The 10,339-nt window shown below is 40.8% G+C and overlaps 1 protein-coding gene across 4 annotated transcripts in view; it reads right to left on the bottom strand.

Annotated features, from left to right (window-relative positions):
- Ppp1r13b (protein phosphatase 1 regulatory subunit 13B) overlaps positions 1 to 10,339 on the bottom strand; it is a 78,813-nt gene that overhangs the window by 62,207 nt on the left and 6,267 nt on the right. The window contains exon 1 of one of the 4 annotated variants that reach the window (XM_026781409.1): positions 9,533 to 9,555. The exons of the other annotated variants lie outside the window; for them this stretch is intronic. The gene's annotated coding sequence lies outside the window, so the exon portion shown is untranslated. Of the gene's footprint in view, positions 1 to 9,532; positions 9,556 to 10,339 lie in introns of those variants that run through there. 4 annotated transcript variants of the gene reach the window in all.

Genomic DNA, 10,339 nt, shown 5'->3' on the forward strand with positions numbered 1-10,339 from the left:
TTTTCGAGACAGGGTTTCTCTGTGGTTTTGGAGTCTGTCCTGGAACTAGCTCTTGTAGACCAGGCTGGTCTCGAACTCACAGAGATTCGCCTGCCTCTGCCTCCCGAGTGCTGGGATTAAAGGCGTGCGCCACCACCGCCCGGCTATATACATTAATTTATATGTAACATATTATGAGTGTTTTGCCTGAATATATGTGTTAGCATCAATGTGCATTCCCAGTGCCCAAAGAAGCCAAAAGAGGGCGTTAGATCCCCAGGAAATGGACTTCATCACTGAACTATCCAGACCCTATTGTTATTTTTAAATTTCCTAATCTCCCCTCCAAGTTAACTCACATAGGCATAGGTATCTATTACTGGCAATTCTCCAGAAGGACAGGAAACTAATTGGACCATAAGCTTTTCCCTAATATGAAGGATATCTGAATTGTGTTCAATTCTACAGGCAAACACCCATATAAAAAGATTAAAATTCAGTCCTCAAGTTTGTTTTCTTTTTACTTCATGGCAAGGCCTGCAGTACAATAGGCAGGAAACACCAAAATGCACACAAAACAAACTGCTACTTTGTTTATAATATAAATTGGGTGCATTTTCAGGATCACTCACTATTAATTTAGGAAAATGTTATTGAGCCAAACTTGGCCCTGAGCCAGATTCTAGACATATAAGGTCAATAAGGCTAGCCCAAGTCTTAGTTCCTCACTAAATCTGAGACCTAAGAAAACAGAACTATAACGCAAGCTGCCAAAGGCTGCAACATCCCATGGGAAGGAGCCCTGCTCCAGACTCAGGATCAGGAAGGACTTCCCAAAGGAAGCAACAAGTAGGCTGGGCAGGAAAGGAGTTAGTCGTGGACAGGAATGGGGAACTGGACAAGCAGTGCTCCAGTTGACAGAGAAGAGAGCAAACAGCAGCGTCAGGCAGCAAGGAGTCTGCCAAGATGGCCCTATTAGGCACAGCAGTCTGACAAACTGACCAGACCAGCAGTCACACCATGACATGGTTATCCATTTTGCCTGTCTCACTCTGCACAATAATTCAGGACCTCCTCTCCTGCCTTCCTGTTAAATGGTCACCCTTTTACACTCTGGTTTTATTTCTACCATTCTCTCATATTTGATTTACAAAGAATAGAAAATAAAACTCAAAGTAATTCAATGTGTTAGAATACACTAATTAAAAAAAATTAAAAATTAAAAAAAAGCCGGGCGATGGTGGCGCACGCCTTTAATCCCAGCACTCGGGAGGCAGAGGCAGGCGGATCTCTGTGAGTTCGAGACCAGCCTGGTCTACAGAGCTAGTTCCAGGACAGGCTCCAAAGCCACAGAGAAACCCTGTCTCGAAAAACCAAAAAAAATAAATAAATAAAAAATAAAAAATAGAATATACTAATTGAGGAAAATTAGAACTAGGAAGTCTCCCCAGACACAGTAGAACTAATAAAGTATTTCAGAGAGAAAGAGTGGCTTAATTATAATAGTACTAACAATTAAAATGTTGATTAAATCATCCCTTCAAATTTTTCCTATACCTTAATTAGATCCTAAATCATTTAATCATTAATTATACTATTCCTACAGTTGTTGGATATACTCAAATATTGTAGCAAACAAGAAAATTAGTTATCCAAAGATACCAATTAAAAAGAATCCTTATAAAAGGTTAAAGTAACATTTTCTTCACCTGTGAAAACTTGTCTTGTAAGTCCTTATGTAAAGCAATCTCCAAAGCAAAAATGTCTCTGAAATTAACTGACTCAAAACCATTAAGCATTTTGGAGCATGCCTGTAGCGCTTGTCATATGCCAGATCTTGTGGGTTTTTACACAGCAGCAGCTCACTTAATCCTCCACACACACAACAAGGTTAGTACTGTGGTGTTCATTCTACAGATGAGTAAACTGACAAAAGGAAATTAATTCACCCAAGACCACACTCCTAGGAAATGAGAGTCTTCCCCCAAATATGTGTACCCTCATTATTGCACTATCCTGATTAAATCAAACCAGATACTAGCAATTGAAAACAATTACAATAAAAGCCCTCCAGACCCAGCATGGTTGTATATACCTTAATCCCAGTACTCAGGAAACAGAGGCAGGTGGAGCTCTGTGAGTTCAAGGCTAGCCTAGTCTAGTCTAGTGCAAGTCCCAGGTCAGCCAAGGCTATATAAAGAGGTCCTGTCTTAAACAAACAAACAAACAAACAAAAGCCTTCCCAGCAAACAAGGAATTCAGAGATAGGACTAGTAGCATTCTCTGTACAGTTAGGGCTTTGGCCCTCTACCTGAACCACAATCTGAAGCCACACTGACCTCTGATAGTCACTAACCACATATGTCCACTGGGAACTTAAAAAATGTGGTCAACTTGAATTGAGATGGGTTTTATGTGTAAAAAATGTTCTGGAATTTGAGACTCAGCCTAAGAATGTAATATATCACTAATACTTTAATACTACATGTTGAAATGCTCTGGATATAATGGGTTAGTTACACTGAATCTTTCTAGTTTTCTGTTCAGTCCTGATTACTGTAAAATCATACTTGCAGCTTCATCATGTTCTACTGCACACAGTAATCTAAAACGCACCAGCGGTAGACATCACTGACAAAGTTTACTCTTTTCTGATGACTCAGGCATCATAAGGAGCTTTAACTATACCCTGTGTGATCTGTAATCATGCCTCAGGTACTAACAAGTCAGGGTGCCCCTTAGACCTCAGATTACAGTCTCCCAGCGTGCTGAAGCCATGTCATCGTACAACTTCTAGGCTGAGATAGACCCCTGCAAGTGTCTGTCTTCGGCTCCCTTGCTGCAGCACTCGAGCCTGAGAAGCTATGTAAACTGGAGTAGTGTGACACAAAAGAATGACGATCCTATGAGGGCTTAAGGGACTCTGACAACACATTGATGGAAGGCTCCTTTCTCCAACTCCAATCATACTAGCTTTAATTGGAAAATCCTCAGTTCAGCTTAAAAGCCCTTCAACAGTAGTTTTAGTTTGAAAACGTAAGGTTTTGTGAATGGGCAGTGATGATACCTGTTCAACAATGAACACATTCACAGCCACTGAACTGACCAACAAATGGTAACATGTATTTTACTACAATTATATATATATGAACGATCCTTTACCGGTTTCATGTTTCCCTCAGGATCCAATTGAATTTTTCTTTTTCGAGACAAGAGTTTCTCTGCATTAACAGCCCTAGCTGTCTGGAACTAGCTCTGTAGAACAGGCTGGCCTCAAACTCACAGAGATGAGCCTGCCTCTGTTTCCCCAATGCTGGGATTGAAGGCGTGCGCTGCCACTACCCAATCCCAATTCAAACTCTTATGCAAGCCAGGTGGTGTTGGTGTACACCTGCAATCCCAGCACTCAAGAGGCAGATATCTGAGTTTGAGGCCAACCTGGTCTACAAATCATGTTCTAGGACAGTTACACAGAGAAACCTTGTCTTGAAAAACCAACCAACCAACCTACCAAACAAAACAACAACAACCAACAAAAAGACCTCTTATGCAGGTCATACTTCTCAGACAGCTCCACCTAGTTTTCTCAACCCCTCCTTGCCTTCCTCCTCTATCCTCATATTCCAGGTACTTTCCTTCATTACACATTTTAATTCTGATATTAGTCCTCTCTCTGACTTGTAATCTTTCTACCTGACAACCCTGCTCCATCACCTCCACCTTCTTTCCTTATCCTTGTAGAACTCCTCTGAACTTTCCATGCCAACATGAAAGGTCACAAACTCGCAGAGATAGTTGTTGCCGCTTGAAGGCTTAAATCTTTCAAATGGCATTTTTGTTTACATCCTACAAGATGAGCTCATGTCAAGCAGGGCCAGACCCAGCATATAATTAATACATCCCAAATGCTGTTGAGCTCATTCGGTAAACAAGAACTTACTGAACACCACTGGAGGCCCACAATATCCTCAGCACTAAGGACACTGCAATGGGAAAGGAAAACAGATCATGTCTTTCCTGGAGTGCTCAGAGATAAACACCACACAGGCACCATACTAAAGGACGCAAAAAGCACAGTGAGGGAGGGGCATTTCCTGCAGGGTGGTCTGGGAGGTACCATCTACCAGCTTCTATCAGAACCCTGGTGAAGTGCACTACTCTGAATCTGTGTTGTGTCTGACTAACAGAAATACTAGACAAGGAAGACAAACTTTAATTTAACAAAAGGAAACTAAGCTCTCTCTGTCCTATCAAATCAGGTAGATTTTACAATCTTGTTTTAGCTTCCCTCAGCACAAAGAGCAGACACATACTATGTATGAGTGGAATCTCAACTGTGTCCTATCTCCACAATGGTTCCTGGTTGCAGCTGAAAACATAAGAGCAAACGTTTACTAAGTGCTTATAATGAATACTGATACTAAAGAGGAGGAAGATAAGGCACAGAGGCATTACATAATCTATCCAAGGCCTCAGAAAAGTGAGTAGCAAAGCCAGAATCAGAAGCCACCGTGGCTCTGAAGTCTAGCTGATAACTACAATGCTGTGTGGCTTTATATTAGTATTTCTCCAAACAGAGTCTGAGGTAGAAGGATTCAGCCAGTACACACACACACACACACACACACACACACACACACACACACACACACACACACCCCTCAAGTTCTCAAGTTCCAAACTAGCTTGAGATACCCTGTCTTTAAAAAAAAAAAGAAAGAAAGAAAGAAAGAAAGAAAGAAAGAAAGAAAGAAAAAAAAAAGGTGAACAGGACAATTAGGTACTTCAACACCCCAGTCCAAGAATGATCTGGGAAACTTGGGATAGTCATCTCAAGAAACTGATCGTGTAAACTAGGAAGTACAAGGCAAGGTATACAGTGCAGTAGAAATGCCCAGGCAGCAACTCTTCATGCCAATACACAGCATGAAAAGCTACTTAATCTACAGGGAGAGACTTGTTTGCCTGATATGTTTATTTGACCTTCAGATTTAAGAGTAACATCTTTCTAGACTAACCAGCATCTCAAACAGCCAAAGCAAAACTCTCCCTCCTCACAGCGCTTTTACACTACTGCTTTGATTATTCTCTATCTTAAAGGAAAGACGAATCCAGCTGCTGAAGCAATAAGCCTGTTATCCTCAACTCCAGTCACTGTACTTCACTTCCTTCCTTTCTCACACACACTCACACAAGCATTCAGACTCGTATTCTTTTTTACTATTAACTGGAACTCTGGTCCTCAAGGCACGTCTGAATCAAATGGTCTCTTAACTGACCTTATTACTTTTTTCTCAAGGTACTTTAAAAAAAATGTCAATTATTACATTTTATTTATTTTTGAGGCAGTAGATGGGAGAGGGGTTGTTGAGTGCCACAGTGCAACTTTGGAAGTCAAGTTTCAGAAGTTGGTTCTCCCCTTCAACCATGTGGGTCCTGGAGATCAAACTCAGGTCTTCAGTCTTGGTGCCAAGTGTTTTACCCTCTGAGCCCTCTCATTTGGCTCTTGCCTCTTTCTTTTTCTCTCTTTCTCCACACATCTACTACCCTCCACTGGCTCCAGATTTACTCCTCTATAGTTTCCCAGTCTTTTGACTAAGATCCAGTGTAGAATGTATCCTTCTACCATAGAAATCTGACTACACTGCTGCACTTACAAACTCTGCTCTCACAGGCACACACACCCACACACACTCACAATGAGATCTGACACTATGCACATCATTACTTCCTTCATTCAACAAATGTTCACTGAACACCAACCATGTGTCAATCACTGGATTAGGCAGTGGCACAACAAAAAACAAAATTAAAGTTTCCCTGTTCTCCTCTCCTAAAAGGCAGAAATGGAACCACACACACAAATGTTTAGGGCTGCAACTGCACCCAGTACAACTTGGGCATCCTATCCAAAACCTGAACTCCAAAGTGCTCCAAAATCGAAAACTGGACATCAACATGAAGCCACAAGTGAAAAATTCCATGCCTGACTTGTGACAGATCTATCAAAGTACTGGTGCGATAAAAATATCAGATAGAATTACCTTCAGTCTATAGGAATGATGCATAGGAAACATCAAATTTGTTAAACATGAGCCCAAGTCTTATACATATGGAAATATTCCAAAATCCAGGAGAATGAAATTTTAAACTCTGGTCAGAGTGTTTCAGATAAAAGAAACTACAGTGTAAAAACACACCAGGATAAATATTCGGAGAGCTGCCACATTGAGCCACCTTCTCATATCTAAAACCACTGAAATATCCATGTTAAAAATGGTATATAAATTATATTTTGTCTCACCTATAAAAGAAAAACACCTGTACAACCAAGATGGCTTTGCAGGTTTCTATTGCTGTGATAAAATGCCATAACCAAAATCAATTTAGGGAGGAAACGATTTATTGAGCTTATAGCTTAAAGTAAATCATGTAGGGAAGTCAAGGTAGGAACCTGAAGGCAGGAACTGAAACAGAAGATCATGGAGAAATACTGCTAACTGGCTTGCTCTCCATAGCTTGTTCAGAGCCTGCTATCTTATACAACTCAGGACTTCCTACCCAGGGTTGGCATCATCCACAGAGGACTGGGCCCTGTTGTAATAAGGGCGGCGGGCTGCTTCCCACCACCCGGCTAGTTTTATACCCCGAAATAATTACATCAATCATATATCGAGAAAATGCACTATTGACGTGAAGCATATTTTAAACTGAGGTTCTTTCTTCCCAGACAATCCTAGCTTGTGTTGAGTTAATAAGGAACTAACCAGCACAGCAGGTAAAACCGCTCATTCTGTAAATCTGAGTACCTGAGTGATACCTGGAGCCCACAGTGGAAGAAATAATGACTCTGGAAAGCTGTCCTCTGCCCTCTGAATGCCACATGCACATTGTGGCACATACATATCCAACACAATCTCAATTTTTTATATTCTCTCTCTCTTTTTTTCATGCACACACAAAATTAAAAATAACAACAAAAATAAACACATAGAGACCACAGCAAGCTGAATGTCTCTGAGCATTTACTACAAACCAGATACCTTTCATGTAAGTTAGGAGATCCTACCAACCCTAAAGGTTAACTTAGGAACTAAAGCAATCAGGCATAGTGGTGCACACCACTGATCCCTCACTGGGAAGGTAGAGGTGGATCTCTGTGAGTTTGAGGCCAGCCTGGTGTATACAGCAGGAGCTAAATATAATAGAGAGACCATCTCAAAGGGGGGGGGGGAGACCATGACTTAAGGGCATTAGAGATTGTGTTTCATTTCCTTTAACAGAAATTTCTTGCCCCCTCAATTATCCTTTAAGATCCTATTACACCAAGTAGTATCACCCACCCCATCCCTTCACCCCTCCATAAACACCATCACCTTCCTACTGAGTTTCCCCAATATTGCTTCATTCACTCTGCTCTAGTCACAGGCCTCTCTGTGTGGCCAGCATACAGGGAGGGCACTCCTACCATGCAGCCTTTGCATCTGCTTGAACTATGATGACAACAATCATGGCATACGGTATCAGTCATGGCTGTGCCAAATCTTCAATTAACATTTCCTCTAAGCTGAGGAGTGGTGGCACATGCCTTTAATCCCACTACTCAGGAGGTAGACACGGGGGATCGCTGACTTTCAGGTCAGCCTGGTCTACAGAGCAAGTTTGGACAGCTGGAGCACTTACACAGAGAAACCCTATTTCAAATGGACCAAACAAACAAACACTTCCTCTAAACATACCAACAAAACCAACAGCACCCTGCACTAAAGTGCACATTAATATTTCAGATGTCATTTATTAATTCTAACAAAACTATCTTCTCATTTTTCAGGTCTTTTATTGTTCTTCATGACATCACCATGCATTTTTATTTTATAAAATCTAGTAGCAGCAGCTTTTGCGTATCAATTAGTATGCACAACAGTGCCATAAAGCTATCTCTGCAGCAAAATAAAGCAAGGCAATCAAGCCAAGAAAGTGTCACAATAGAACCAGATTATACTAGTCCTTGGGTCCCAGAAGTAGAGTTTGTGAAATAACTATGGCAACAGCACTTCAAGGCACCCAAATCCCACCACACTTTGTTGAGAAACCATTCTCCATCTGGGCAAACACACACAAAGATCCATGTTGACAACCAGTTACGTAACTTTAACATAATATTCCAGGGATATTTTAAGCTCCTATCATGTTTAAAATCCTCAGTAACTACAAAGCATGTATGTGGCCATCCACTGCAGGATGCTAGTAAAGGAAGCGGACACAAACATAATGCAAGGCAGAGAAAACTATCATTTCTTATCAAGAAACTCTGCCTTAGGATTTTTAAACATTAAGCTCCATTTGACACAAGCATAAAAGAAAAAAATCTTTTTGCCAAATTGCATTTACCAGCACCTCTGGCAACATACTTTGACCATGGCAAACTCCGCAGGAACTGGTAAAGACTAGGAGCAGAGGTGTCTGAGTCAGACCCTTTGTTGTTAGACCTTGCCTCACCACTATTAGCCTGGAGAACTTGGCCACGTTTCCTTACCTCTTAAACCTCAGCTCTCCACAGACTTCAGCACAAAGCCTTCCACAATGCCTTAGCACACAAGGACAAACACCATTTGCCGAGAGCTTACTGCCACTAAACTGAATTGTAGCTGCAAAGCTTCTGAGCTGAAGCAGAGCCAGAAGGAAGAGTTCTCTACCTAACACTATTTTATGCTCAGAAAAACGGCATTGATGGTTTTGTTTGTTTTGTTTTTTGAGACAGAGTCTGTGTAGCTTTGGAGCCTGTCCTGGCACTCGTTGGGATGGTCTTGAACTCACAGAGATACGCCTGCCTCTGTTTCCACAGTGCTGGGATTAAAGTCATGCACCACCACCACCTGGTGCATTGGCGGCTTTTATATAAAACATTTTTGGATCACCCACTGAGGTGGTGTTTCTCATTTTAGATATCTGTGAATAGTTCAGAAATACATTATTTTTAAGTCATCTTATTTGTATAATTCTATTTGAAAGGAACAAGAATTTTAAAAATCCTGTCCAGTCCTGAGTGCTATTTATTCATTAAAGTCAAGCTTATTGAGCAATCAACTAAATAATTAACAACAGCATCACACATCTGAGTTCACCCTATCTGCACCATTACACAGAGTTCCTTGACACTAGGTTATCAAGCAAGAGTTATGATGCCTTGGTCTTTGATGTGGCCAAAATGAATGTCACCTTCATGAAAGTTTCTGTTCTAAAGGAACTACCAGAACAACCACAAATACTTGGAAATTACCAAGTCCAAGTCATTTGACAGATGAGAAGCTGAGGTCACAAGCTATTAAGTCAAAAGGTCACATAATTACCAAGTGGGGAGTCAGAACCCAAGTCTCCCATATTTCTCATTCAGTGTTCTGCCACCTGGGCTACAGTGGATAGTTTACAAGGAAAAAGACTTACTCTGTATCTTAAAATAGTTCTACATAGTTAGGAAAAAAAAAAGTTGACTGAAAACTTGAAATGTTTAATGAGAGTGCTAAATATAACCACAAATAAACATAACCCATACCTTACAGTGAGCAAGCTGAAAGAGTTCCTAATAGCAAATTCAGTGGAACCAGCTAGTTAGAAGGGACAATTCAGCAGAGGTAAGGAGCCCCAGGGTTAACATCACCACCAAAGCATCCTTCTCACAAAGCACACACTTCAAAGCTGCAACACTTCCCGTTAGCCTCCTTTTGGAAGGGAAAAAAGCAGTTAGTCCCATTCCCTTGGTATATTCCATTCCTTTAAAAAGCTTTACCAGCTCCCAAATGTCACTCTTTCAACAAATACGATTCCCATTTTCATCTGTGCCATGCTCTAAACAAGGCTTTTTTAGCTAAATATTCTTATTTCTATTCAAGTTGTGTAGGTATGGCCTAAATGTTATCAGGTCCAATTGGACCTTAGGGTATTCTTGAAATATCCCCTTTCCCTTAGGCAAAAATTAAAAGGAGTTTTATGTGAATATTTGCCTGCATTCATGTCTGTGTACCGCATGTATACTTGGTAATCACAGAGATCTGAAAAAGATGTTAGATCTGAAACTGGAGTTACAATTGAGAGCTTCTACTTGGGTGCTGGGAATCAAATGTGGTCCTCTAGAGGAACAGCCAGTGCTTTTAACAGATACGCCATTATACAGCTTCATAGACAAAACTTATTTGGGGGGCAAGGATAGGAAATGAGTTTCTTTTTTATTGAAAAGAAATTTTCATACAATATATTTTGATCATGTTTTCCCCTCCTCTAATTCCTCTCATAACCTTCTCACCTCCATATCTACCAACTTTATTTTCTCCTTCAACAATAAAAGCACACAAGCACGCATGTG

Source organism: Microtus ochrogaster, chromosome 1 (genome assembly GCF_000317375.1).
Source record: "Microtus ochrogaster isolate Prairie Vole_2 chromosome 1, MicOch1.0, whole genome shotgun sequence".
Lineage (NCBI taxonomy): Eukaryota > Metazoa > Chordata > Mammalia > Rodentia > Cricetidae > Microtus > Microtus ochrogaster.